Source organism: Ahaetulla prasina, chromosome 5, assembly GCF_028640845.1.
Source record: "Ahaetulla prasina isolate Xishuangbanna chromosome 5, ASM2864084v1, whole genome shotgun sequence".
In the NCBI taxonomy this organism is placed as follows: Eukaryota; Metazoa; Chordata; class Lepidosauria; order Squamata; family Colubridae; genus Ahaetulla; species Ahaetulla prasina.
The window spans coordinates 6,598,586-6,625,775 of record NC_080543.1 but is presented as its reverse complement, the minus strand read 5'-3'; the positions used below and the strand labels follow the sequence as shown (position 1 = coordinate 6,625,775).

The 27,190-nt window shown below is 45.0% G+C and overlaps 1 protein-coding gene across 1 annotated transcript in view; it reads left to right on the top strand.

Annotated features, from left to right (window-relative positions):
• Positions 1-27,190, top strand: part of TENM4 (teneurin transmembrane protein 4) — a 750,531-nt gene that overhangs the window by 420,895 nt on the left and 302,446 nt on the right. The window lies entirely within an intron of this gene.

The following is a 27,190-nucleotide window of genomic DNA, read 5'->3' as shown; positions in this document are numbered from 1 at the left end:
TTGTCTGAATTTTTTGTCGCACACAAATCAAGTGTGTTGTGTCCCACTCCTCCGCTGACAGCCAGGTCAGGGAAGTCCGTATCAGGCGTGCCTCTGCAGCTCTGCCAAAGTCCTAGCAAAGTTCTCAAGGCAGGCAGGAGACCAGGAAGTGACTTCAGCAATTCAAGGTAGACTTTGCCTGACTCAGAGAATGCCAGAAAGCAGATCCTTTATATAGGCCATGGGGTGTGGCTCCATGACTCAGCACTTATCCAGGCCTGCCCCTCCCTTCCTTTTGCTGATGCCGCCTATCAATTCTCCTGAAGCGAGGATCTCTCCAGGCTCCAGCTGTTGGCAATTCACATTCCTCAGGCTCACATGCTGTGGGGGAGGGGGAGGGGTCTAGTTGCTCTGTTTGCCTGGGCATGGAGCCAGGGCTGGGGGCTGGAGGCACGTCAGGCCCTTCATCTTGCTCGGCCTGTCTGGGCATGCTGGGGCCTGGAGGCATGCCAGGACATTCCTCAGCGTTCGGCAGGAGCTAAGAGGGACCCGGCTGCAGGGACAGCGAGCGAGACACAACGAAGTGATGCCCTCCAAAGCATCCTAAGTAAGCCAAAAGATCCAGCAGTTCCAGAAGGAACAAAACAAAAGTTATCTAAAATATACAGTGTAAGGATTATAACGGCCACTGTATAGGACAGAGAGACAGAGCACATCCGTGAACACCCAACTAGCAATCAGAAAGATACGCTGAACTTTTTAAACAACGCAAAAGACAAACTTAACTGGGAGACTCTGTGCATCCTAGACCAAGCCAAGTCCAAACACACTGGAGAATTCCTGGAAGCTTGGCAGGGAGTAAAATCAGCCATCGACTGGAACATAGAGATAAACAACATTTACATACCATTCAAAAGAGACAAATCAAAAAGCCGGAAAAAGAAAGGAAAAAGACCAAAACAAATCCTCAGCGGCAATCAATGCCCAGATAAACAAGAGATTAACCCCAAGATTAATGCTAGAAAAACAATCAAGCAGGAAACAATACCCTGATCCAAGAATTACAAAGTCAGACAAACAATCAAACAAACAGTAAATAATAGCTTGATCAAGGAACTAATGCATCAATGTTGACAGGGCAAACAGAGAGCAAAGGGCACTCCCACATAGCACTGATGATGTTACCTAGCTGGGTAACGAAATGTCTGCAAGAAAACCACCAAGCTCAAAGAACACCAAGGACCCAACAGCTGCCCCCCCCCCTCCTCCTCCTCCTCCTCCTCCTCCTCCCACTCTCCTCCATTCCATGACCCTCTTCCGTTCTAGCACTGATGGTGTTACCTAGTTGGGGAACGAAACGTCTGCAAGAAAACCACCAAGCTGTTGTGTCTTGCCCGCTCTCACCTCAGCCGGGGTCTTCTTATCTGCTTCCGAACATGGAAGAAGAAATACCTCCAGCCCCCAGCCCTGGCTCCATGCCCAGACAGGCTGAAGAAGAAGAAATACCTCCAGCCCCCAGCTCTGGCTCCATGACCAGGCAAACGGAGCAACTAGACCCCTCCCCCTCCTCCACAGCATGTGAGCCTGAGGAAGGTTTATTACCAACAGCTGCCGACTGGAGTGACCCTCGCGTCAGAAGACTTGATAGGCGGAGGCAACAGAAGGAAGGGAGGGGCAGGCCTGGATAAGTGCTGAGTCGTGGAGCCACACCCCATGGCCTGTATAAAGGATCTGCTTTCTGGCATTCTCTGAGTCAGGCAAAGTCTACCTTATCTTGCTGAAGTCACTTTCTGGTCTCCTGCCTGCCTTGAGAACTTTGCTAGGACTTTGGGCAGAGCTGCAGAGGCAAGCCTGATTCGGATTTCCCTGACCCGGCCGTCAGCGGAGGAGTGGGACACGACACAAGCTCAGAGAGCACCAAGGACCCAACAGCTGCCCCCACTTCTCCTTCTCCTCCCACTTTCCTCCATTCCATGACCTTCTTCCCTTCTAGCACTGATGATGTTACCTAGCTGGGTAACGAAACGTCTGCAAGAAAACCATCAAGCTCAGAGAACACCAAGGACCCCGCAGTTCTCCTTCTCTTCCCCAAACCCTACTCCCTTCTAGCAGTGATGGCATTGCCTAGTTGGGTCATGAAAAGTCTACAAGAAAAAGAAGGAAGTAGAAGAGAGAAGGAGGTAGGAAAGAGAAGAGGAGGAAGAGGAAAGGAAGGAAGAGGGATAGAAGAGGGAGAAGAAAGGAGTAGGGAGGAAGGAGGAGAGGATGGTTGTGGAAAGTAGAAGAAGGTAGAGAAGGGAAGAGAGTTAAAGGAAGGGGGTGGTGACCGGGCAGGTCCGATTAATTGTATATGATGGTACACTAAATATGTTATTGGATATGAATGTTAAGAATAGAATAGAATTTTTTATTGGCCAAGTGTGATTGGACACACAAGGAATTTGTCTTGGTGCAGATGCTCTCACTGTACAGAAAAGAAAAGAAAAGATATATATTAAAAAAAATCTACAAGAAAAAAGTCAACTCAGACCACCACCAAGAACTGTAGACTCCTCCTCCTCCTCCTCTCCCAACCCCACTCCCTTCTAGCATTGATGACATTACCTAGCTGGGTCACGAAACGTCTGCACGAAAACCAGAGAACACCAAGGACGTAACACGAAATTGCTAGCTATCCTGCCGCAAAATGGTACCAAATTCTGGTGCTCGGCTGCCTCTTATTAGCAAGTCATCCACGGAAAGGAAAAAGTGTTGATATCTTTCCAAAATTAATAGACGCCCACACACATTTTAAAACAAAAACCCAGACAACAGCAATGATTGCTAATACATTTCCACACACACACACACACACACCCCAAAAAGAAAAAGAAAAGAAATGATTAGATAGCTTGTCGTGAAAAAGTGTATTTTAAACGTGGAACGTGTCCATTTTCTTTAATTGTCCCGAATAGCCGATGTCAAAAGTTTCTTTTCTGTAGCTAAAATAAACACTGAGTAAAACGAACAAGCTGTGTCAGGGGAGCCGAAGTTGACCGTGGTAGCAACTGTTCAAAGAATTTGGCAGGGTAATCTGGTTTGTTGTAGATTCTGGCTGAGGTCCACAAGCAGCTTTCGATGGATTTTGTTTTTCCTGATCCTGGTGCTAAAATGTGGAAGCTCTCGGGCAGCGAGCCGGTTTTGAATCCCCCTAAGACAGTGTTTCTCAACCTTAGGAAATTTAAAACGGGCAGATTTGAGCTTCCAGGCTGGCTGCGAATTTCTGGGAGTTGGACATCCGTATACCTTAAACTGCCTGAGATACCCTAAAGCTATCCAGACCAATAGCAGTAGCATCAGTAGACTTATATTCCACTTCAGAGTGCTCTATTGCCCTCTCTAAGCGGTTTACAAAGTCAGCATTTTGCCCCCAGTAATCTGGGTCCTCATTTTATCAACCTTGGAAGGATGGAAGTCAGCCTTGAGCAGATCACAGTCGAACTGCTGGCAGTGGTCAGAGTTAGCCTGCAATACTGCATTCTAACCACTGTCCCACCATAGCTCCTTCCTTCCCCCCTCCTTCCTTCCTCCCTCCCTCCTTCGTTTTTTCCTTCCCTCCCAATATCACTTAGACTTATATACCGCTTCACATTGCTTTCCAGCCCTCTCTAAGCGATTTACAGTCATCCAGTTGCCCCCAACAATCTGGGTCCTCATTTTACCCACCTCGGAAGAATGGAAGGCTGAGTCAACCTTGAGCCTGCCTGGTGAGATTTGAACTGCTGGCAGCTGGCAGTCAGCAGAAGTAGCCTGCAGTACTGCATTGTAACCACTGCGCCACCGCAGCTCTATATAATATATATAACTAGCTGGACGCCCATGCTTCGCTACAAAACTATCTGACCGGGCATGATAAATTGACACTTAAAGCCTGAAACTTAATGTAGAGTAAGGCAACTGGCAGTTGGAACAGAGGGGGAGGGGGAGGAGAATGTCCCAGCCCACAGGCCGGATGAGTCACATGCTGGCCACTCCCACCTCCGGGGTAGCAAACGGGTAGCATCAGAGCATGTTAATACAAGACAACTGGCAGTTGGAACAGAGTTCTTTTCAGGTGGGGAGGGGGAGTAGAACGTCTAACACCTTAGCATCAGAGCGTGTGAATATAATACTGTATAGGAAATACTAATGCCGTGATAGTCATTTCGAAAAATCCTTTCTGAGTGAGCACCTAGAAGCCAAGAGGAACATACGTGGCAAATTTCAAGTTCGTAGGCTTTACCGTTCTGCAGATTTCACGACGAGTGAGTGGTATTTGGCTTTTTATATACTGTATGTGGAAGATATGTAATATTACATGAAGTATATAATAGTAGTCCTGTGTCTAGTGATGCAATCAATGAGAACATTTGCAAGCCCTTTCATGAAATACGAGCTGTATTATGTAATTCCTCAGATCCCTCCTCCAGGATATTCTCGTCTATCTCAGCCCACTCCAATATTTTTATTCTGAACAGGTGAATACATACTGCCAAGAAACTGCTCTCCTCAACACCCTTATTTTATTTTCGAAAAACACCAAGACAGATGCAAAGGCATTTTTGGAAGGGAAGATGAATCAACAGCTGAGGTTTCCCAGGGCAGTGGCCCAGCCTTGCCGATCATCCATTTCCAATTAAAAGAGCATTTTTAACTAATTAAAATCAGGGAGGGAGAAGGATTCGGCTTCCAAAGGAGACAACCACAGATGCTTGGAGGGAACATCTTGTGTCTCAACTCTTTGCACTGGAGCTCCACCAACTCCTCGCTTTCTTTTATTAAATTTATAGGCCGCCCAGCTCCATGATTGTTCTGGATGAGGTGGAATATGAAATGTTTAAAACAATAAAGACCACACAGTAGAAAGTAAAATTTCAGGAGGGGAAAAAGCCACAATGCACAGATCCAGCAACCCACAATGGGTGATTACCCAATGCCTCTAAACAGTCGGATTTTAGAGACTAGACTAAACTAAGCTAGACTAGAATCTGGACTGGACTGGACTGGACTGGACTGGACTGGACTGGACTGGACTGGACTGGACTGGAGTAGAGTAGAGTAGAGTAGAGTAGAATAGAGTAGAGTAGAGTAGAGTAGAGTAGAGTAGAATAGAGTAGAATAGAATAGAATAGAATAGAATAGAATAGAATAGAATAGAATAGAATAGAATAGAATAGAATAGAATAGAATAGAATAAATTCTTCATTGGCTAACTGTGATTGCACACACAAGGAATTGTCTCCGGTGTATAAGCTCTCAGTGTACACATATACAACAACAAAGATAGATAGATAGATAGATAGATAGATAGATAGATAGATAGATAGATAGATAGATAGATACTGAACACTTTAACAACAGAATAATCAGAGAAGCCATTGAGATAGAAAAACGCCCACACAGCATGAACAAACGAGATGATACCTCCCGCCTACCAGCCATTTGGAAACCTGCCCTTATTGACAAACGAGTCCCTAACACGAGGAATGACACCAGACCCACACTCATGAGGTCCACACAGGATGTCACCACCGCACATCCACCCAGAAAGCAGACCCAAACCCACACTGATCATGAAGCACGACCAAGGACCAGAAGCCAGACCGCAGCTGCAACATTAGCCATTTCAAACCCCTCCAATCCATACATGCAGCAGACTGACACCCACTATGAAGATGTAGCACGACCACAAAGCCAAACAACAGCTATGCAGCTCACCAGCTCAAATCCCTCTGCAACACAGACTAAACTGAGCACAACCAAGCCCCCACCCAAACAGGACACAGCCCCAGCCAATCAGAGCACAAAAAAACCCCCATCCAATCAGAGCACAGCCAAACTCCCACCCAATCAGTTCAAACCCCCACTAGCAGTTAAAAGGAAGAAACAGCTGCGATCACACACTGCTCCCAGAAGCACGAAGCTGAAGCCTGAAGATGACGAATGAGATTCGTCGAAACGTCGCCAAGACACTTCCAATTTTACACAGGACAAAACCCGAACAACCAAAGACCTACATAGATAGATAGATAGATAGATAGATAGATAGATAGATAGATAGATAGATAGATAGATAGATAGATAGATAGATAGATAGATAGATAGATAGATAGATAGATAGATAGATAGATAGATAGATAGATAGATAGATAATAGATAGATAGATAGATAGATAGATAGATAGATAGATAGATAGATAGATAGATAGATAGATAGATAAAATACCTGACTCAGAGAGATATATCTTAAGGCTTGTTTCAGTTAAGATAAAGTCGTGGAGCTTTGGGCGGGTTGGGGGGGTGGACTAGAAGACCTCTGAAGTCCCTTCCACCCCTATGATTCTGTGTCCTTATGGACCTCTGGGACGGGGACATCCAACCAGAAGTAGTTGCTGGGACCGAGCAGGACCAGAGAACATTTATCGGACTCTACACTGAGAATATGATTTTTGCAATTACGTTTTAAGAGATGCTCGTTTTGGGTTGTTTTTTTTTACGATTCTTGCTTTACTTCTCTTCATCTTAAAAATATCACTTGCTGACCTATAAATATCTAACTTGAAAGGAAAGTGGGGAGTCCTTCCAGGCAGGAGAAGAAAATAAAACATAAGTGGCTTTTACCAGAATGTCTTTTCCTATAGTAAATATTTTAAAAAAATGCGGGTGGAATTTACCAAGCATTTTTAGGCCGAGTTTGAACGTTGCTTTAAAAACCCGGAGTATTCTAAGCGTGGGTGTTTGCATTGCAGATCAAACAAAGAGATCAGTTTTAAGTAGTCGCTAGGAGTTGTATCTGAGTATTTGTGTGCTTCCATGCTGTGCGGTCAAATAATGATATATCCAGCTGACGTAATTTTGTAATTATTGCATTAAAAAAAAAGAAGTAAACTGCTTGATTTCTGAAAAACGTATCATTCTATCCCCGAAGGGACCATCGCCAACAGTGTTTTCCTGAAAATAAGACCGGGTCTTATATTAATTTTTGCTCCAAAAGTCATTAGGGCTTATTTTCTGGTTAGAGCTTATTTTGGGGGAAATTTGGTACTAAATGCATCCAACTGGCTGTTGTTGTCCGCCAGCAGCCTGTGGAGCTGGCAGCGGAGTCGGAGGCTGGGGAGGACAATGGGCCAGTCCTGGAGTCAGGGGAAGGCCCGGACGAGGGCTTTGCGTTGGAGATGTCGTGTCCCACTCCTCCGCTGACGGCCGGGTCAGGGAAATCCGAATCAGGCGTGCCTCTGCAGCTCTGCCAAAGTCCTAGCAAAGTCCTCAGGGCAGGCAGGAGACCAGAAAGTGACTTCAGCAAGATATGTTTAGACTTTGCCTGACTCAGAGAATGCCAGAAAGCAGATCCTTTATATAGGCCATGGGGTGTGGCTCCATGACTCAGCACTTATCCAGGCCTGCCCCTCCCTTCCTTCTGTTGCCTCCGTCTATCAAGTCTTCTGACGCGAGGGTCACTCCAGTCTGCAGCTGTTGGCAATTGACCTCCCTCAGGCTCACATGCTGTGGAGGAGGGGGAGGGGTCTAGTTGCTCCGTTTGCCTGGGCATGGAGCCAGAGCTGGGGGCTGGAGATACTTCCTCCTCTTCAGCCTGTCTGGGCATGGAGCCAGGGCTGGGGCCGGGAGGCATACTAGGACATTCCTCCGTGTTCGGAAGCAGATAAGAAGGACCCGGCTGTGGGGAGATCGGACGAGACACAACAGGAGGCAGAGATGGGGCCAGGGCCATCTGGGAGCGATGCGTGGACTCCAGAGCCTCCAGAGGCGGATAGCAGAGAGGCAGAAGAACAGGAGGAGCCTGTTCCTAATGCAATGCATGTGAAGACAAGAGCAGCTAAAGCAAAAAGGATGACTAGGGAGTAAGGACAGGAGGTGATTGGCCCCTCCTATAAGGCTTAAAAGAGCAGCAACAGCTCTTGGGCTCTTTTTAGGAAAGCAACGTTGCTACATTGGTTTCTAGTCGGGGTCTCTTGTTTCTGAACTTCGTGGGGCTTTGCCAAGAAAAGCTTTTGGTAGGGTGCCAAAGAAGACAGAGGTTTGTGATAAGGCCGAAGGACTTTTTCTGAAGGACTTTGTTTTGGAATTAATTTGGACTAAGCTGAGAATAAAGGAATTCTCAGCTGTTCTAATAAAACACATTTGTTTAGGACTGATTGTGTCTGGTAATAACTATTTGGGCCTAGGTCACAACACTGGTTGACAATCATAACTGGGGTTTATTTTGGTGGTAGGGCTTATATTATGAGTATCCTGAAAAATCATGCTAGGACTTATTTTCCAGTTGGGTCTTATTTTCGGGGAAACAGGGTAGTTTGATCACAAGTGTAATGTGGGTTAGTTATTTCAACCTGCCATGACCTCACTTTTTGTTCAAAGAAAAATTAATATTCTGTTGTATTTGTCTTCAATGGTATCCATTCGTTCTGTCCCCTATGCAGGATTGATCCCAGGAATTGTAATTATAGGCTTAGGGTAATGATACCCATGGAAGAGAATTTTTGAAGCTCAAGGCTGGACTGTGGGGTCCTTGGCGCTCTCTGAGCTGGGTTGTTTTCTTGCAGATATTTCATAACCCAACTAGGTAACATCATGAGTGCTAGAAGGGAGTGGGGGTTTGCAGAGAGGAGGTGGAGGAGGAGGAGGAGGAGGAAAGAAGGAGGATGGAGGGAGAAGGAGGAGGAGTACTGTGGGAGTCCTTAGTGCTCTCTGAGCTTGGTTGTTTTCTTGCAGACGTTTCATGACCCAACTAGGTAACATCATCAGTTCTAGAAGGGAGCGGGGTTTGTTCTCTGTTCATACACAGTGGCTTCCCCTGTTTTGTGGGGACGTTATTTTCTTCTTGGTAGTTCCTTGATTAGACAGCTGTTTATTGTCTGATCATTTGTCTGAATTGGCAATTCCATGATTGGGGTATTGTTTAACAAACAACAGCTTGAACCGCAAGAACTCTCCCGCTAACGCTATCAGAGCAAGCCACTTGTATATAAACAGAGAGCAAACTCCCTCTCTCCCCTCTAGCACGGATGCTGTTACCTACTAGGTCAGTGCTTCTCAACCTTTATAGTGCTGCGACCCCTTTAATACAATTCCCCACGATGTGGCGACCCCAACCGTAAAATTATTTTCGTTTTGAATTGATCGCGCCTGAAGCCGTATTGGCTAGCGATCTGAACTGCTTGCGATTGCCTTGAGGACGGAGGCATTAAAGCGGAGACTCCTCCCCTATTAAGTTTATGGCGCCTGAAGCCAGATTAGGCTAGCGATTGGGAGTGATTGCAGCTGGCTTGAGAGGGAGACATCAGAGCAAAGATTTCGCTCTTTTTTATTTCATCGTGCCTGAAGCCGAATTCGGCTAGCGATTTGAAGAGCCTGCAGCTGGCTTGTGGAGTCAACCACTGGAGCGCGATTCTTCGACTCGCAAGTATACTTCCCATATTTCCGATGGTCTTAGGCGACCCCTGGCAAATCGTCATTCGACCCCCAACAGGGTCGCGACCCACAGGTTGAGAACCATTGTACTAGGTAATGAAACGCCTGCAAGAAAACAAGGAATCTCAAGAGAGCATCAAAGGGTAATGAAAAACCTTTTCGTGATGTCACAGGAAGAAGCCAATCATTGCTTTCTAACGGTTTGAACCGGTTCATCTGATATGCCATCCTATTTAGGCATGTTTTTGAAGCCAGGAAGACACGCGTGTGCGCAAAGCTCATGCGTGGAAGGCCGGGCGCATGTGCAGAAGGCAGGCGTGCGCATGCACGAAGCGAGCGTGAATGCTTGGGGGGGGGGGGCGAACCGATAGTAACATAATTTGAAACCCACCATTGTATCTAACCATCCATGCAGAATTGAATTTTTACAGGGGCTTTAGCAGATGAACCTATCACGTCTTACCCCAAACAAGAAATAAACCCTTGCAATTAATTCTACATCCGTTTCTGTCCTAGCAAAATGTCACGCCTGTATTATAAACTGGCTCCTTCCCACCCAGGCAGCCAAAATGCTTTTTTTTCTTTTCTTTTCTTTTTGCAAAATTGCAAGTAACCAGCTGATTAAAGAAAACATTGCAAACAATCACTCTAATTGATTTAAATGCCTGTGTTTTTCCCCATATTGGTTTAGCCGAACGCCCTCTTTTAAATAAATAGCTAGCACCGTCATTGGGAGCCTTTAATTAGATAATAAATTAATAGATAAATGGATTAGAAAGTTCGGCGCGGATTTGCCTCGCTCCTGCTAGCGGCACGAGACGCGGTTGCTGTGCGATAGCGTTGCTGATGAAGAAGGTAAGGATGCATTAAAGGAAGAAGAAAAGAGAGAATAAAAAGTCCAGCTAGATTACAAGGGGTGCGGAACCAGAGTCCTTTTATGACTTGTGGACTTCAACTCCCAGAATTCCTCCCAGCATTCCATGTTGGCTCAGGAATTCTGGGAATTGAAGTCCACAGGTTACAATGGGGCCATAATTGATGGCTCAGGAATTCTGGGAGTTGAAGTCCACAGGTCACAAAGGGGCCATAATTGCTGGGTCAGGAATTCTGGGAGTTGAAGTCCACAGGTCACAAAGGGCCATAATTGATGGGTCAGGAATTCTGGGAGTTGAAGTCCACAGGTCACAAAGGGGCCATAATTGATGGCTCAGGAATTCTGGGAGTTGAAGTCCACAGGTCACAAAGGGGCCATAATTGATAGCTCAGGAATTCTGGGAGTTGAAGTCCACAGGTCACAAAGGAGCCATAATTGTTGGTTCAGGAATTCTGGGAGTTGAAGTCCACAGGTTACAAAGGGGCCATAATTGTTGGCTCAGGAATTCTGGGAGTTGAAGTCCACAGGCCACAAAGGGGCTATAATTCTTGGCTCAGGAATTCTGGGAATTGAAGTCCACAGGTCACAAAGGGGCCATAATTGATGGCTCAGGAATTCTGGGAGTTGAAGTCCACAGGTCACAAAGGGGCCATGATTGATGGCTCAGGAATTCTGGGAGTTGAAGTCCACAGGCCACAAAGGGGCTATAATTCTTGGCTCAGGAATTCTGGGAGTTGAAGTCCACAGGTCACAAAGGAGCCATAATTGTTGGTTCAGGAATTCTGGGAGTTGAAGTCCACAGGTTACAAAGGGGCCATAATTGATGTATCAGGAATTCTGGGAGTTGAATTCCAAAGGTCACAAAGGGGCTATAATTCTTGGCTCAGGAATTCTGGGAGTTGAAGTCCACAGGTCACAAAGGGGCCATAATTGTTGGCTCAGGAATTCTGGGAGTTGAAGTCCACAGGCCACAAAGGGGCTATAATTCTTGGCTCAGGAATTCTGGGAGTTGAAGTCCATAGGTTACAAAGGGACCATAATTGCTGGCTCAGGAATTCTGGGAGTTGAAGTCCACAGGCCACAAGGGGCCATAATTGATGGCTCAGGAATTCTGGGAGTTGAAGTCCACAGGTCACAAAGGGGCCATAATTGCTGGGTCAGGAATTCTGGGAGTTGAAGTCCACAGGTCACAAAGGGCCATAATTGATGGGTCAGGAATTCTGGGAGTTGAAGTCCACAGGTCACAAAGGGGCCATAATTGATGGCTCAGGAATTCTGGGAGTTGAAGTCCACAGGTCACAAAGGGGCCATAATTGATAGCTCAGGAATTCTGGGAGTTGAAGTCCACAGGTCACAAAGGAGCCATAATTGTTGGTTCAGGAATTCTGGGAGTTGAAGTCCACAGGTTACAAAGGGGCCATAATTGTTGGCTCAGGAATTCTGGGAGTTGAAGTCCACAGGCCACAAAGGGGCTATAATTCTTGGCTCAGGAATTCTGGGAATTGAAGTCCACAGGTCACAAAGGGGCCATAATTGATGGCTCAGGAATTCTGGGAGTTGAAGTCCACAGGTCACAAAGGGGCCATGATTGATGGCTCAGGAATTCTGGGAGTTGAAGTCCACAGGCCACAAAGGGGCTATAATTCTTGGCTCAGGAATTCTGGGAGTTGAAGTCCACAGGTCACAAAGGAGCCATAATTGTTGGTTCAGGAATTCTGGGAGTTGAAGTCCACAGGTTACAAAGGGGCCATAATTGATGTATCAGGAATTCTGGGAGTTGAATTCCAAAGGTCACAAAGGGGCTATAATTCTTGGCTCAGGAATTCTGGGAGTTGAAGTCCACAGGTCACAAAGGGGCCATAATTGTTGGCTCAGGAATTCTGGGAGTTGAAGTCCACAGGCCACAAAGGGGCTATAATTCTTGGCTCAGGAATTCTGGGAGTTGAAGTCCATAGGTTACAAAGGGACCATAATTGCTGGCTCAGGAATTCTGGGAGTTGAAGTCCACAGGCCACAAAGGGGCTATAATTGCTGGCTCAGGAATTCTGGGAGTTGAAGTCCACAGGCCACAAAGGGGCCATAATTGTTGGCTCAGGAATTCTGGGAGTTGAAGTCCACAGGTCACAAAGGGCCATAATTGCTGGGTCAGGAATTCTGGGAGTTGAAGTCCACAGGTCACAAAGGGCCATAATTGCTGGGTCAGGAATTCTGGGAGTTGAAGTCCACAGGTCACAAAGGGCCATAATTGCTGGATCAGGAATTCTGGGAGTTGAAGTCCACAGGTCACAAAGGGCCATAATTGATGGCTCAGGAATTCTGGGAGTTGAAGTCCAAAGGTCACAAAGGGCCGTAATTGATGGCTCAGGAATTCTGGGAGTTGAAGTCCACAGGTCACAAAGGGGCCATAATTGATGGCTCAGGAATTCTGGGAGTTGAAGTCCACAGGTCACAAAGGGGCCATAATTGATGGCTCAGGAATTCTGGGAGTTGAAGTCCAAAGGTCACAAAGGGCCGTAATTGATGGCTCAAGAATTCTGGGAGTTGAAGTCCACGGGCCACAAAGGGGCTATAATTCTTGGCTCAGGAATTCTGGGAGTTGAAGTCCACAGGTCACAAAGGAGCCATAATTGTTGGTTCAGGAATTCTGGGAGTTGAAGTCCAGAAGTCATAAAGGGATCATGGTTCCCCACTTCTGACTTAGAAATCTACTACAAGCAGCTTCCGCCTGAAAGCACTTCTTGGCTAGCAGATCTCAAAATCCCCCCCCCCCCAAAAAAAATTGCAGCAGGTAAAAGTACCTGGCTGCCAGGTAGTCTTCGACTTACAACATTTCGTTTAGCGACCATTTGAAGTTACAATGGCCCTGGAAAAAAAATGACTTGTGTCCGTTTCCACACTCACGACCATTGTACCATCCTTGTGGTCACAGCATCAGAATTCAGAGTCTTGGCAACTGACTCATATTTATGACGGTTGCAGCGTCCCCGGGTCACGTGATCCCCTTTTGTGACCTTCTGACAAGCAAAGTCCATGGGGAAGCCAAATTCATTTAACAACCGTGTTACCCACTTAACAACTGCAGTGCTTCGCTTAACCACTGTGGCAGGAAAGGTCTTAAAACGGGTGCGAAACTCACTTAACATCTCTCTTGCTCATCAACGGAAAGTTTGGGCTCAGTTGTGGTCGTAAGTCGAGGACTGCATGTCCTTGGATGAGGGACCACAAGGAAATCCCTGGGCTCAACTTGAGTGGAAGTCCAAAAAATGTCCCACCGTAAGGCCAAAACCAAATGAATTTTAAGAAATTCACCCATCCTGGGAATTTGCTAAGGACAATTCAAGTGGGTTTTAAAGACATCTAAGAGCAGACGTCAAACTCAACTGCTAGTAATTACTACAAGGTTTGACGAGGGATGGTTTAGGCCAGTGTTTTCTCAGCCTGGGCAATTTTCAGATCTGTGGACTTCAACTCCCAGAATTCCTCACCCAGCCTTGTGCTTGGCGTATGTGTGTGATGGATTATGTACCATCAAGACAACGCCAGCAGTCACATAGATGAGGTTTCTCCAGGAGGATCGGTCCCCAACCTGGTCTTTGAGATCTTCCAAAAACATCATCACTGTATCTGAGTCCATCCACCTTGCCGTTGGCCATCCATCCTCTTCCTCTCTTTTCTTTCATCTTCCCCAGCATTGTGGTCTGCTCCAGGGAGGTGTGTCGTGTCCCACTCCTCCGACAACGACCGGGTCTAGGAAGTCCGTATCAAATGTGACAACGAAGCCTCTGCAGCTTGTCAAATTCCTTCGAGGTTTATCAGGGCAGGCAGAAGTCCAAGTTGTGACTTCAGCGATAGAGTCTGATAGCAGCAAACTAGATGAGACTTTGCTTGACTCAAGGTTGGAATGCCAAAAGCAGGTCCTTTATATAGGCTGTGGGGTGTGGCTCCATGACTCAGCATTTATCCAGGCCTGCCCCTCCCTTCCTTCTGCTGGCGTCGCCTCTCAGATCTCCGGAAGCGAGGATCCTCCCACTTTGAATTCTCTTCAGCTGGATCTACTGTCAGTAATTCCAGCACGTGGCTGGCTTCCGGCTCATACACTGTAGGAGTGAGGTTTATCAGGTTTGTCTGTTCACTCCTGACATCCTGTCCGGGCACAAGGCCAGGGCCGGGGGCTGGAGGCATGACAGGCCATTCATCTTCATTATCAGACTCAGAGTCTGATAACAGGCCCGGGTATAGATGGGTGGGGCCCGGCTGAGGAGAGGGGGGAGGACGAGGCACAACAAATTGATTGATTATCGCTTGTGAACCACCAAGCCATTTTCAAGTCCTAGCAACCTACCAACCACGTACCGTGGGTTAAATGTTTTCCGTGACAAGCCATGTTTTCACCTTCAACTATAATTGTGAAGGAGTCCTTCACTTTTCAGCTGGTTCATCCTCTTCCACCCTTTGCTTCAAGCTTCCCCAGCTTCAGAGCCCACTTCAGGGACCTGGGTTTTTATCAGAGTTTCTTGCAAAAAAAATCAAATCCAGAAGCACACCAGGATAACTGATTCATCAGGATTCATGAACGTCTCTTTATATACATAATAACAGATGAAGTATATTTTACAATACCAATAGCAGAGTTCTTTCAATGTGGTAGACGTTACAGGCAGAACACAAGGCAGGAGAGAACAGTTTCCAGTTTCATTTTAGCAGACTTTAACAAGCCCAGGCTTGTTTCATTTCAGAGCTGAGCACAGCACTTAATACAAAGAGACCCTCCTCTATACAGGGCAGTTAAGCTTCTGCACAGACTCAGTTGCCTAAGCCACGCCCAGACTTAGTTTCTGTTTCCAAACAAGCCTCATTGGCTGAGCCTGTTACCATGCTTATTCATTGGCTGACCTGGTTATCATGTCTCCATTCAGTCCCCATTGGCTGATCTATTATTCCAGTCCGTGAATATTCATACTCTTTTTTTTTATAAAATTCTTTTTATTTTATTTTATACACAAACATTTAATACATCAATCCTTCCGTGTGTCATCTCGGTGTTTCTTCCATGCCTTCTTCTTGTTGTTGCTCCTCCTCTTCATTTTCTCTTAATCTATTACAACATTTCTCCTAAAAAAACATATTTTGGTTATACCATTCTCTTATATTGCTATTAATTTATTTATCTATATCTCTTTTCTAAGGGACATGGTGGCTCAGGGGCTAAGACGCTGAGCTTGTCGATCAAAAGGTCGGCAGTTCAGTGGTTTGAATCCCTCGTGCCGCATAACGGGGTGAGCTCCCATTACTTGTCCCAGCTTCTGCCAACCTAGCAGTTCGAAAGCACATAAAAAATGCAAGTAGAAAAATAGGGACCGCATTTGGTGGGAAGGTAACAGCGTTCTATGCGCCTTTGGCATTGAGTCATGCTGGCCACATGACCATGGAGACGTCTTCAGACAGCGCTGGCTCTTCAGCTTTGAAACGGAGATGAGCACCGCCCCCTAGAGTCGGGAACGACTAGCATATATGTGCAAGGGGAACCTTTACCTTTACCTTATATCTCTTTTCGAACCAATGATAAAATTGTCCCCATATCTTAAAGTATTCTGTATCCTCTCTTTCTTTAATTGTCAAAGATAATTATTCATTTCTGCACAATCTAGAATGTTCTTAATTACTTCCCCTTCCAAGGGGATTTTCTCCGCTTTTCAATTTTGCGCAAATCATATCCTCGCTGCCGTTATTATATGTATAATCAAGTATATATTTTCTTTACTAATTTTCTCTGGAAGAATACCCAATAGGAACAGCTCTGGTTTTAAATCAAGAAGTCTTTGCGTCATTTTTTCTAACCACGTCTTAATTTCACTCCAATAGTTTCTAGCTTCTGAACATGTCTACCACATACGATAGTAAGATCCTGGTAACTGATGACATTTCCAAATATTCATACTCTTGACAGTTTTCACATCATGTTGTCTGAAGTAGGAACATTTGACTCTGGTCATTTGTGGCTTGAGTGAGAACTGAGTATGGATTTCTCCAACTTTCCATCAGTTTCCTTTTTCTTGGCTGCTCCTGCCCTGGTCTTTTCATGTCTTTTTTTATTATTATTATTTGAATTTATATCCCGCCCTTCTCCGAAGACTCAGGGCGGCTTACATTGTGTTAAGCAATAGTCCTCATCCATTTGTATATTATATACAAAGTCAACTTTTATTGCCCCCAACAATCTGGGTCCTCATTCTACCTACCTTATAAAGGATGGAAGGCTGAGTCAACCTTGGGCCTGGTGGGACTTGAACCTGCAGTAATTGCAAGCAGCTGCTGTTAATAACAGACTGCATTAGTCTGTTGAGCCACCAGAGGTCTTCATCAAAGTTCCAAGGAATTCGCTCTTTTGCTATCCTGAAAAAATTGTTACACTTCAAAGAGAAATTATTTGTTTGCTTGTGTGTATCTTGCTTTTATTATTTATACAAATAACTCAAGGCGGTGAAAATATCTAGTAATATTCCTTCCTCCATCTATTTTCCACAATCACCCTGTGATAATAAGAATAAGAGTAAGAATGATAATAATAATAATAACAACAACAACAACAGAGTTGGAAGGGACCTTGGAGGTTTTCTAGTCCAACCCCCTGCCCAGACAGGAAACCCTACACAAGGGTTGTAAGGTGAGTTGGACTGAGATGAAAGGACTGTTTCAAGATCACCTGGACAGCTTTTATGTTCTAAGGCAGAACTAGAACTCACAGACTCCCAGAGATTGGCCCAAGGTCACCCAGCTGGCTTCCATGCCTAAGGCAAGACTAGAACTCACCATCTCCTGGGGATTGGCTGAAAGTCTCTCAACTGGTTTTCATTCCCTAAACTGGAACTAGAATTCACCATCTGAGTGACTGATCCAAAAATCACCCAGATGGCTGATCTCATGGCCAAAGTGAAACTAGAATTCATCATCTCCTAGTGATTGGCCCAAAGTCACCCAACCAACTTCCATTCCAAAGGCAGAACTAGAATTTACCGTCTCCTGGTGATTGATCCAAAGTCATCTAGTTGGCTTTCATGGCTAAAGTGAAACTAGAACTCATCATCTCCTGATGATTGGCCCAAAATCACCCAGCTACCTTTCATTCCAAAGGCAGAACTAGAATTCACTGTCTCCTGGTGATTGATCCAAACTCATCTAGTTGGCTTCCATGGCTTAAGGCGAGGCTGGAATTCACTATCTCCTAGTGATTGGCCCAAAGTCACCCAACCAACTTCCATTCCAAAGGCAGAACTAGAATTCACCGTCTCCTGGTGATTGAACCAAAGTCATCTAGTTGGCTTTCATGGCTAAAGTGAGACTGGACTTCATAATCTAAAAAAGCCAACACAGTTCTGGGCTGCATAAACAGAGGGATAGAATCAAGATCACGTGAAGTGTTAGTGCCACTTTATAATGCCTTGGTAAGGCCACACTTGGAATATTGCATTCAGTTTTGGTCGCCACGATGTAAAAAAGATGTTGAGACTCTAGAAAGAGTGCAGAGAAGAGCAACAAAGATGATTAGGGGACTGGAGGCTAAAACATATGAAGAACGCTTGCAGGAACTGAGTATGTCTAGTTTAATAAAAAGAAGGACTAGGGGAGACATGATAGCAGTGTTCCAATATCTCAGGAGTTGCCACAGAGAAGAGGGAATCGGGCTGTTCTCCAAAGCACCTGCGGGTAGAACAAGAAGCAATGGGTGGAAACTGATCAAAGAAAGAAGCAACTTAGAACTAAGGAGAAATTTCCTGACAGTTAGAACAATCAATAAGTGGAATGACTTGCCTGCAGAAGTTGTGAATGCTCCAACACTGGAAATTTTTAAGAAAATGTTGGATAACCATCTGACTGAGGTGGTGTAGGGTTTCCTGCCTGGGCCGGGGGTTGGACTAGAAGGCCTCCAAGGTCCCTTCCAACTCTGTTGTTATATTATATTATATCTCTTGGTGATTGGCCCAAAGTCACCCAGCCACCTTTCATTCCAAAGGCAGAACTAGAATTCACCATCTCCTGTGTTTGATCCAAAGTCATCTAGTTGGCTTTCACAGCTAAGGTGAAACTAGAACTCAAAGTTTCCTGCTTTCTAGCTTGGTGACATTAAATGCTAACTAGAAGAATTGAATTGTGTTTTAATTCATTGTGGCTTCTGGGTGATTTCTTCCCTCCTCCTTCTTCTCAAATGACTTGGGCGGTGGGGGAGGAGAGGGGAGGAGAGCAAACGAAACTCTTTTTCCCTTTTTTTTGGAGGAGGGGGTCTGCCAAATTCTGTCCTTTCGCGTCCCGTTGAAATAAACAATGCAGATTCTTCTTATTTCTTTTTCCTTCATTGTGTTTTCTGCCCTTGGGTCTCCCATTTCCCGGTGAATTTGACTCCGCCGTTTAATCAAGAGAGCTTTGATTTTTGCCTTCTCCCCTTTTCTGTGATTTGCCAAAAGCTGCACCGAGTAAAGGAGTTTGGCAGGTCGGCTTCAGCTCGGCTCTGCCCAGATTCCTGGGAGCAAGGAAAGTGAAGAAAGGGAGGGGTTACCCCCAAGTAGGAGAACTTTGATCGGCCCCGTCGCCTCGTGAATTGAAACGACAAGTGCCTTCCCTGGATTTCAACAAAGCAACAAGAAACCAAGTCTGGGGGCCCACGGTGGATAAATTGCTGGGTTCTCCTCATGCGTAACAATGTCGGTTGCGATTTCATTTGCAATTTCTTCTCTTAATTGTGTATGTTACTTCCCATGAAATTCGAGACAGGAGAGCCACGGGCTGGGCACTGTTCCCCTCTCCCAATTTAAGACACATGTTCTCTTCCTCCAGTTCTGTGTAAATCGATATATTCTCCCAGCACTTGACTGAGTCAAGACTGGACAAAAAAAAAAAAAAAACAGTCAGAAGTTGCCTAGGGCCCACCAACAGAAGAGCCCTGGGCTGGCTATCATTCCTGGTTGAAAATTTACACTTCCTAATTTTAACTTTAAAAAAAGGTTAACATTCCAGTTTATAATTTTGATTTCTTTTTTCTAACCAATCATGTAATTTATTCCACACTTTGTAGTATACCGACTCTTCCCTTTCCTTAATTTCTAGCGTCATCTTGTCCATTTCTGCACACTGTTGGTACCTCACCCCAAAACCACTGATGATCTCCTCCTCCTCCTCCTCCTCCTCCTCCCTTTCCTTCTTTCTCCTTCTTCTTTCCTTCTCTTTCTCTTACTTCCTCCTCCTCCACAAACCCCTTTTAGTATTGATGACGTTACCTAGTTGGATAATGAAACGCCTGCACGAAAACCACCAAGCTCAGAGAGCACCAAGGAGCCCCTCGATTCAACCCCGAGCTACAAATATTCTCCTTTACTGGTGGCGGGAACTGGATGTGGTAACGTTACCGGTCCAGTGATGGGAAGAGTGGTGGCGACAATGCAGAACGTACGCCTGGTTTGGAAGAACAGTAACATGGGAAGGAAGATCTCAAGGGCTGCCCCAAAGAAGAGGGAGTCAAGCTATTCTCCAAAGCACCAGAGGGCAGGACAAGAAGCAATGGGTGGAAACTAATCAAGGAGGGAAGCAACTTAGAACTAAGGAGAAATTTCCTGACAGTGAGAACAATTAATCAGCGGAACAACTTGCCTCCAGAAGTTGTAAATGCTCCAACACTGGAAGATTTTAAGAAGAGATTGGATAACCATTTGTCTGAAGTGATGTAGGGTTTCCTGCCTAGGCAGGGGGTTGGACTAGAAGACCTCCAAGGACCTTTCCAACTCTTGTTATAATATTCTAAGAGATGAGACGCCATTTTTCCAGCCAGATGCTGTCCAACTGTTGAACTTCAACTCCCATAATTCCCAGCGTCGCCACCTTCTCTCTCTCTCTCTCTCTCTCTCTCTCTCTCTCTCTCTCTCTCTCTCCCTATTCCCCACCTTTCTCTGAGAACTGTTTATAGTGGAATACTTTTCACTGAGATGGATATCAGGCAAAATATCACATAGGGTTACCGGTCCATTGGCATTTACTCCGAGGGACCAGTTTGCAAAGGTGATGATAACGGAGGGAATTGTCTATAATGCAACTGCTTTTATTTTTTTATTTATTTTATTTATTTATTTTGTCACAACAGTATATATAAGCATAAGCATGAAAGTAACTATATAATATATAAGCATATATATGAGCATAAGTATGCAATAACTATATTATTTGGATATAATGAAAGGAAAACATTAGGACAGGAACGGTAGGCACGCTGGTGCTCTTATGCAGGCCCCTTATAGACCTCTTAGGAATGGGGTGAGGTCAATAATAGACAGTTTTTGGTTGAAGATTTTGGGGATTTTGGGAAGAGACCACAGAGTCAGGTAGTGTGTTCCAAGTATTAACAACTCTGTTACTGAAGTCATATTTTCTGCAATCAAGATTGAAACGGTTAACATTAAGTTTAAATCTATTGTTTTGCTCTTGTATTGTTGTGATTGAAGCTGAAGTAGTCTTCAGCAGGAAGGACATTGCTATAGATAATTCTATGAGTTAAACACAGGTCCTGTCGAAGGCGGCGGAGTTCTAAGTTTTCTAAGCCCAAGATTTCAAGTCTGGTGGCATAAGGTATTTTGTTGTATTCAGAGGAGTGGAGAACTCTTCTTGTAAAATATTTCTGGACACGTTCAATTGTATTGATGTCCGAAACGAGGTGTGGGTTCCAGACAGGCGAGCTGTATTCAAGAATTGGTCTAGCAAATGTTTTATATGCTCTGGTTAGCAGTGTGGTGTTTCTGGAGAAGAAGCTACGTAAGATTAGGTTTACAACTCTTAAAGGCTTTTTTGCGATGTAGTTGCAGTGGGTTTAGTTTAGTTCTTGCAATGGGGGGGGGGGACACACACACACATACCCCCCAAAAGAGAGACACTTGATATTAATCAAGCTCCTTTTTTTAAAAACAAAAAAAAAATTCTTTGAAAGGAATAATATCTACAGAAGGCCAGACGTTCCCTTCTTGTTCCACCGGGAAGCTTTTGGAAAGACAGAACCAACAAACTTGATCCGGCTGATAATTTAACCCTGATGGGACTTCGGAGACACAATTTGCGTTCGCCTTTTGACAACCGTGCGAGAAACCATTTGGCCCAAAGTTGGGAGATGAAGAACAGAAGGAAACTTTAAAGGGATGCCACCGGATAGTCCTTGGCTAACAACGGTTCATTTAGTGACCGTTCAAAGGTTCAGCGGCCCTAGACAAAGTGAGTCGGGACCGGTTTTTCCACCACTTAGGACAGTGGTCGCATTCCCATGGTCCTGTCATCAAAATTCTCTCTCTCTCCCCCCCCCACCAGTCACTCTCCATTTCTCTCTCTCCCTCTCTTCCTTTTTCTCTCTCTTCCTTGCCATCTTTCTCTCTCCCCCCTTCTCTTTCCCTCTCTCTCTTTCTCTCTCTCTGTTTTTCTATCTCTTTCCACCCTTCTCTCTCCCCCTTCTCTCTTTCCCTCTCTTTCTCTCCCTTTGTCACTCTCTCCCTTCTCTCTCTCCTTCTCTCCTTCTCTCTCTCTCCCTTCTCTCTCCATCTCTCTCTCCCCTTCTCTCTCTCTCTCTCTCTCCATCTCTCTCTCCCCTTCTCTCTCTCTCTCTCCCTTTCTCTCTCTCTCCCCCTTTCTCTCTCCCTTTCTCACTCTCTCTCCCTTTCTCTCTCTCTTTTTCTATCTTTCTCCACCTTTCTCTCTCTCTCTCTCTCTTCTCTCTCTCTCTCCCTTTCTCTCTCCCTTTCTTTCTCTCTCCCCCCCGCACTTTCTCTCCTTTTCTCTCTCTCTCTCTTTCCCCCCAGGAACTGCAGTTGCTGAACGACTGACAATACTAAAGAGACTCTGGGAAGCTATTGCAAAAATGTATCAGTTAATTAATGAACAAGGAACCGTTTATTGTCACGTAATTCAATCTCTTCTGCATCCAGATTATTTCAATGCAGGCTGGCACAGAATCCCCAGCGGTGGGGGAAAACTTGTGAGGTAGGTGTCAGGTTTGGGATAGGGTGAACCTATCAGAATCCAAATTTTAGGCTTATTTTATTCCTCAAAGCAAAGCAGCCCTTCTCTTGGCCACAGGAATTCCCTTTTCAGAAAAGATCGGGGAAGAGAAACGGCGAGCGATAGGTCAGCCATTAAAACTCAGTGTATCAGCCTGTCTCCAACTGCCCTTTGGGGCATACCTCTAAATAGAGAGTTTACGACCATAATGGAACCTGCCCGTTATGGCCATGGGCCAAACCTATTCTCCAAAGCACGACAAGAAGCAACGGATGGAAACTAATCAAGGAGAGAAGCAACCTAGAACTAAGGAGAAATTTAGAACAGTTAGATCAGTGGAACGACTGGCCTCCAGAAGTTGTGGCTGCTCCAACACTGGAAGTTTTCTTTAAGAAGAGATTGGACAACCATTTGGGTGTAGGGTTTCCTTCCTGAGCAGCGGGTTGGACTAGAAGACCTCTAAAGTCCCTTCCAAGACCACATCTAGAATACGGCATCCAGTTTTGGTCACCAGACTATAAAAAAGATGTGGAGACTCTAGAAAGAGTGCAGAGAAGAGCAACAAATATGATTAGGAGACTGGAGGCTAAAACATATGATCAACGGTTGCAGGAACTGGGCTTGGCTAGTCTAGTGAAGAGAAGGATCAGGGGAGACAGGAGAGCATCTTCCAATATTTGAGGGGCTGCCACAGAGAGGAGGAAGGGGGTCAAGCTATTTTCCAAAGCACCCGAAGGCCAGACAAGGAATAATGGATGGAAACTGACCAAGGAGAGATTCAACCTAGAAATAAGGAAAAATTTTCTGACAGTGAGAAACAATCAACCCGTGGAACAGAAGTTGCCTTAGAAAGTTGTGGGAGCTTCATCGCTGGAGGCTTTCAAGAAGAGACTGGACTGCCATCTGTCAGAAATGGTGTAGGGTCTCCTGCTTTGGCAGGGGGTTGGACTAGATGACCTACAAGGTCCTTTCCATTATCTAATATAATTGGAAAATATGATGGACGTAAAGCAAACACATGGGTTAAATGTATGGTTTATGTGCTCCTGGTGAGCATTGTATGGACTGGAATTCTAGTAGATATGCAGGGATAAGGAGGAGGAGGAGGAGGAGGAGGATATCATCCTTTACCTTTAAAGCGCTCCATGGCTCAGGACCAGGTTACTTACGGGACCGCCTACTGCTACCGATTGCCTCTCACCGACCCGTGCGCTCTCACAGAGAGGGACTCCTCAGGGTGCCGTCCGCCAAACAATGTCGGCTGGCGGCCCCCAGGGGTAGGGCCTTCTCTGTGGGGGCTCCCACCCTCTGGAACGAACTTCCCCCAAGGACTTTGCCAACTTCCGGACCTTCGAACCTTTCGCCGCGAGCTGAAGACATATTTATTCATCCGCGCAGGACTGGCATAGGATTTTAGATTTTATCTGGTTTTTAATTTTAGTGGGTTTTATTGTTTTAAAGATATTTTAATTTGGGCCGAATTGAATAAGTTTTTTAAATATTATTTTATTCTGTATTTATTTCGTTGTTCTGTTTTTAATCTGGCTGTAAACCGCCCTGAGTCCTTCGGGAGAAGGGCGGTATAAAAATTTGATTAAATAAATAAATAAATAAATAAATAAATAAATAAATAAATAAATAAATAAATAAATAAATAAATAATTTATTTATTAAATAATTATTATTAAATTATTAAATTTACTTAGCCGCGGTGTGGCTCAGGCTGTAAGAAGCCTGTTATTAAAACACAGCAGCCTGCAATTACTGCAGGTTCTAGTCCCACCAGGTCCAAGGTTGACTCAGCCTTCCATCCTTTATAAGGTAGGTAAAATGAGGACCCAGATTGTTGGGGGGGCAATAAGTTGACTTTGTAAATATACAAATAGAATGAGATTATTGCCTTACACACTGTAAGCCGCCCTGAGTCTTCGGAGAAGGGCGGGATATAAATGTAAACAAAAAAAAAATTCAGTCATGTCCGAATCTTGATCTGAATTCTAGAATCTGAATTCACAGAATCTAAATTCTATGGTCCAAGTCTCACCATATCTTCTGCTCTTCCACTGCTTCTTTGAGTTGCTCTGTGCTCTGGCTGATGTCAGTCAGCTTTGATGGTGTCCATCTACTGTGTTCTTTGGAGGCCCCGTTTCCTTTTATCGCTAACTTTTCCAAACATAATTGCTTCCTCCAGTGAACTTCCCCCGCATGACGTGGCCAAAATAAATGAGACCCGGGGATAATATCATGGTTAATTAACACCGGCATTGATCTCTTCATCTATTCTGAGACTCAGAATATTTTGCAATTAATTCTGCAGACCATGAATTCATCCCTGTAAAGTGGGCGGTTTTATGGATTTGTACACAGAGGGGACCGCAGCAGCTGTGTTTTCATGCGTGACATTTTCCTCCCACCGTATTTTCTACATTTCATCCATTGCATTGGGTTACTGCTTTCAGGTGTTTTACGGTCTTTGACTTTCAACCTCCCGTCTTTTCACACCTCCCTTCTGAAGGTATTTCAGCGTGAAGTGTCAAAGGGATGACATGTTGTTGTCAGGTCTGTTTTTTTATATCACTGGCTGGAAGGAAGGAAGGAAGGAAGGAAGGAAGGAAGGAATAGAATAGAATAGAATAGAATAGAATAGAATAGAATAGAATAGAATTGAATTGAATTGAATTGAATTGAATTGAATTGAATTGAATTGAATTTTATTGGCCAAGTGTGATTGGACACACAAGGAATTTGTTTTGGTGCATATGCTCTCAGTGTACATAAAGGGGGAAAAAAATACCTTCATCAAAGGTACAACATTTACAACACAAATGATGGTCCTAGGTTGCAATTTAACCCGTAATGATAGCAACAAAAAGTTACAGTCATACAGTCATAAGTGGAAAGAGATGGGTGATGGAAACGATGAGAAGATTAATAGTAGTGTAGATTTAGTAAATAGTTTGACATTGTTGAGGGAATTATTTGTTTAGCAGAGTGATGGCCTTCGGGGAAAAACTGTCCTTGTGTCTAGTTGTTCTGGGAAGGAAGAAGGAAGGATGGAGAAGGAAGGAGAAAAGAATCAAGGAAGAAAGGGGGGGAGGGAGGGAGGAGAGGAGGAAGGAAGGAGGAGGGAGAGAGAAAGAAGAGAAGAAAGGAAGGAAAGGAAAGGAGGGAGGGAGAAGAAGAAAGAGGAATTAAAGAGGGAGGGAAGGAAGAGAGAAGAAGGATGGAGAAGGAAGGAGAAAAGGATCGAGGAAGAAAGGAAGGGAGGGAGAGGAAGAAGAAAGGGATGGAAGAGGAGGGATGGAAGAGAAGGAGAAAAGGAGGGAGGGAGGAAAGGAGGGAGGAGGAACGAAGGATGAAGGAGAAAAGGATCGAGGGAGGAAGGGAGAGAAGAGTGAGGGAGGGAGGGAGAAAGAAGAGAAGAAAGGGAGGAAAGAGGGAGAAGAGATAAGGAGAAAAGGAGGAGAGAAAAGAAGAAAGGAGAGGATGGGAGGGAAGAAGGAATGAGGTAGGAGAAAAGGAAAGGAGGAAGAAGAGTGAGGAGAAAATAAGGAAAGAGGGAAGGAGAGGGAGGGAAGGAGAAGAAAAGGAGAAATGAAAGAGGGAGAGAAAAAGAAGGAAGGAGAGGGGATAAGGAGGAAGGAGAAAAGGATCAAGGAAGAAAGGGAGGGAGGGAGGAGAGAAGGGAGGAGGGAGAAGGGAGAGAGAAAGAAGAGAAGAAAGGGAGGAAAGAAGAAAAGAGGAAGGGAGGGAAGGAGAAGAAGAGACAAGGAGAAATGAAGGAAGGAGAAAAAAGGAAGGAAGAAGAGAGGATGAGAGAGAAGAAGGAAAGAGGTAGGAGAAAAAAGGGAAGAGGAGGGAAGGAAGAAGAAGAGAAGAATTAGGGAGGAAAGAAGGAAGGAAGGAAGGTAGAAGTAAGGAGAGACAGAGAGGAATGAAGGAGGGAAAGAAAAAGAAGGAAGAAGAGGGGAGGGGAGGAGAAAGAAAGGAGACAGGAATGAGGGAGGGTGGATGGATGGATGGATGGATGGAAGGAAGGAAGGAAGGAAGGAAGGAAGGAAGGCCAGCACCCACACTAAGCAAAGGAAAAAGAACTTGCTTTATATTTCAGATCCCATCATGAAATTCCTCGATTTGTCAAGCGTAGATCTGTCATGTGGCCATCAAAGAAACACACCATTCTGTCAAGGTATAAAATTCAGATGTAGCTAGATTGGAGTGGTCTGGTCTGCCACGAATTTGCTCAGATATTTCTTCACGCAACAATAGTGGCTTTTTATTTTTATTTTTTTATTTTTCTTTCCTGATCTAATTTCCCAGAAGGTGCTTGCAGATTTCTTAACCAAATTCAGCTGGGGGGTCGTTCCTCAAATGGAGAATTGGCTGCAGGCAGGAGGAATCGCTGTTGGCGTTGCAATAGTTCCATCGCACCAAAGCTTGTTGCCGCCTCTGACAATTTCTCCAAAATTCACGGGGAATTTGCAGAAAGCGTTCCCTTCGCCTGTTAATTAAAAGTAAATAAGTAAATAAATAAAGTCACCTTGGACTGCAAGGCGATCCAGCCGGTCAGTCCTAGAGGAGATCAACCCTGACTGCTCTTTAGAAGGCCAGATCCTGAAGATGAAACTCAAATACTTCGGCCACCTAATGAGAAAGAAGGACTCACTGGAGAAGAGCCGAATGCTGGGAACGATGGAGGGCAAAAGAAGAAGGGGACGACAGAGAATGAGGTGGCTGGATGGAGTCACTGAAGCAGTAGGCATGAGTTTAAATGGACTCCAGAGGATGGTAGAGGACAGGAAGGCCTGGAGGAATGTTGTCCATGGGGTCGCGATGGGTCGGACATGACTTCGCAACTAGCAACAACAACATG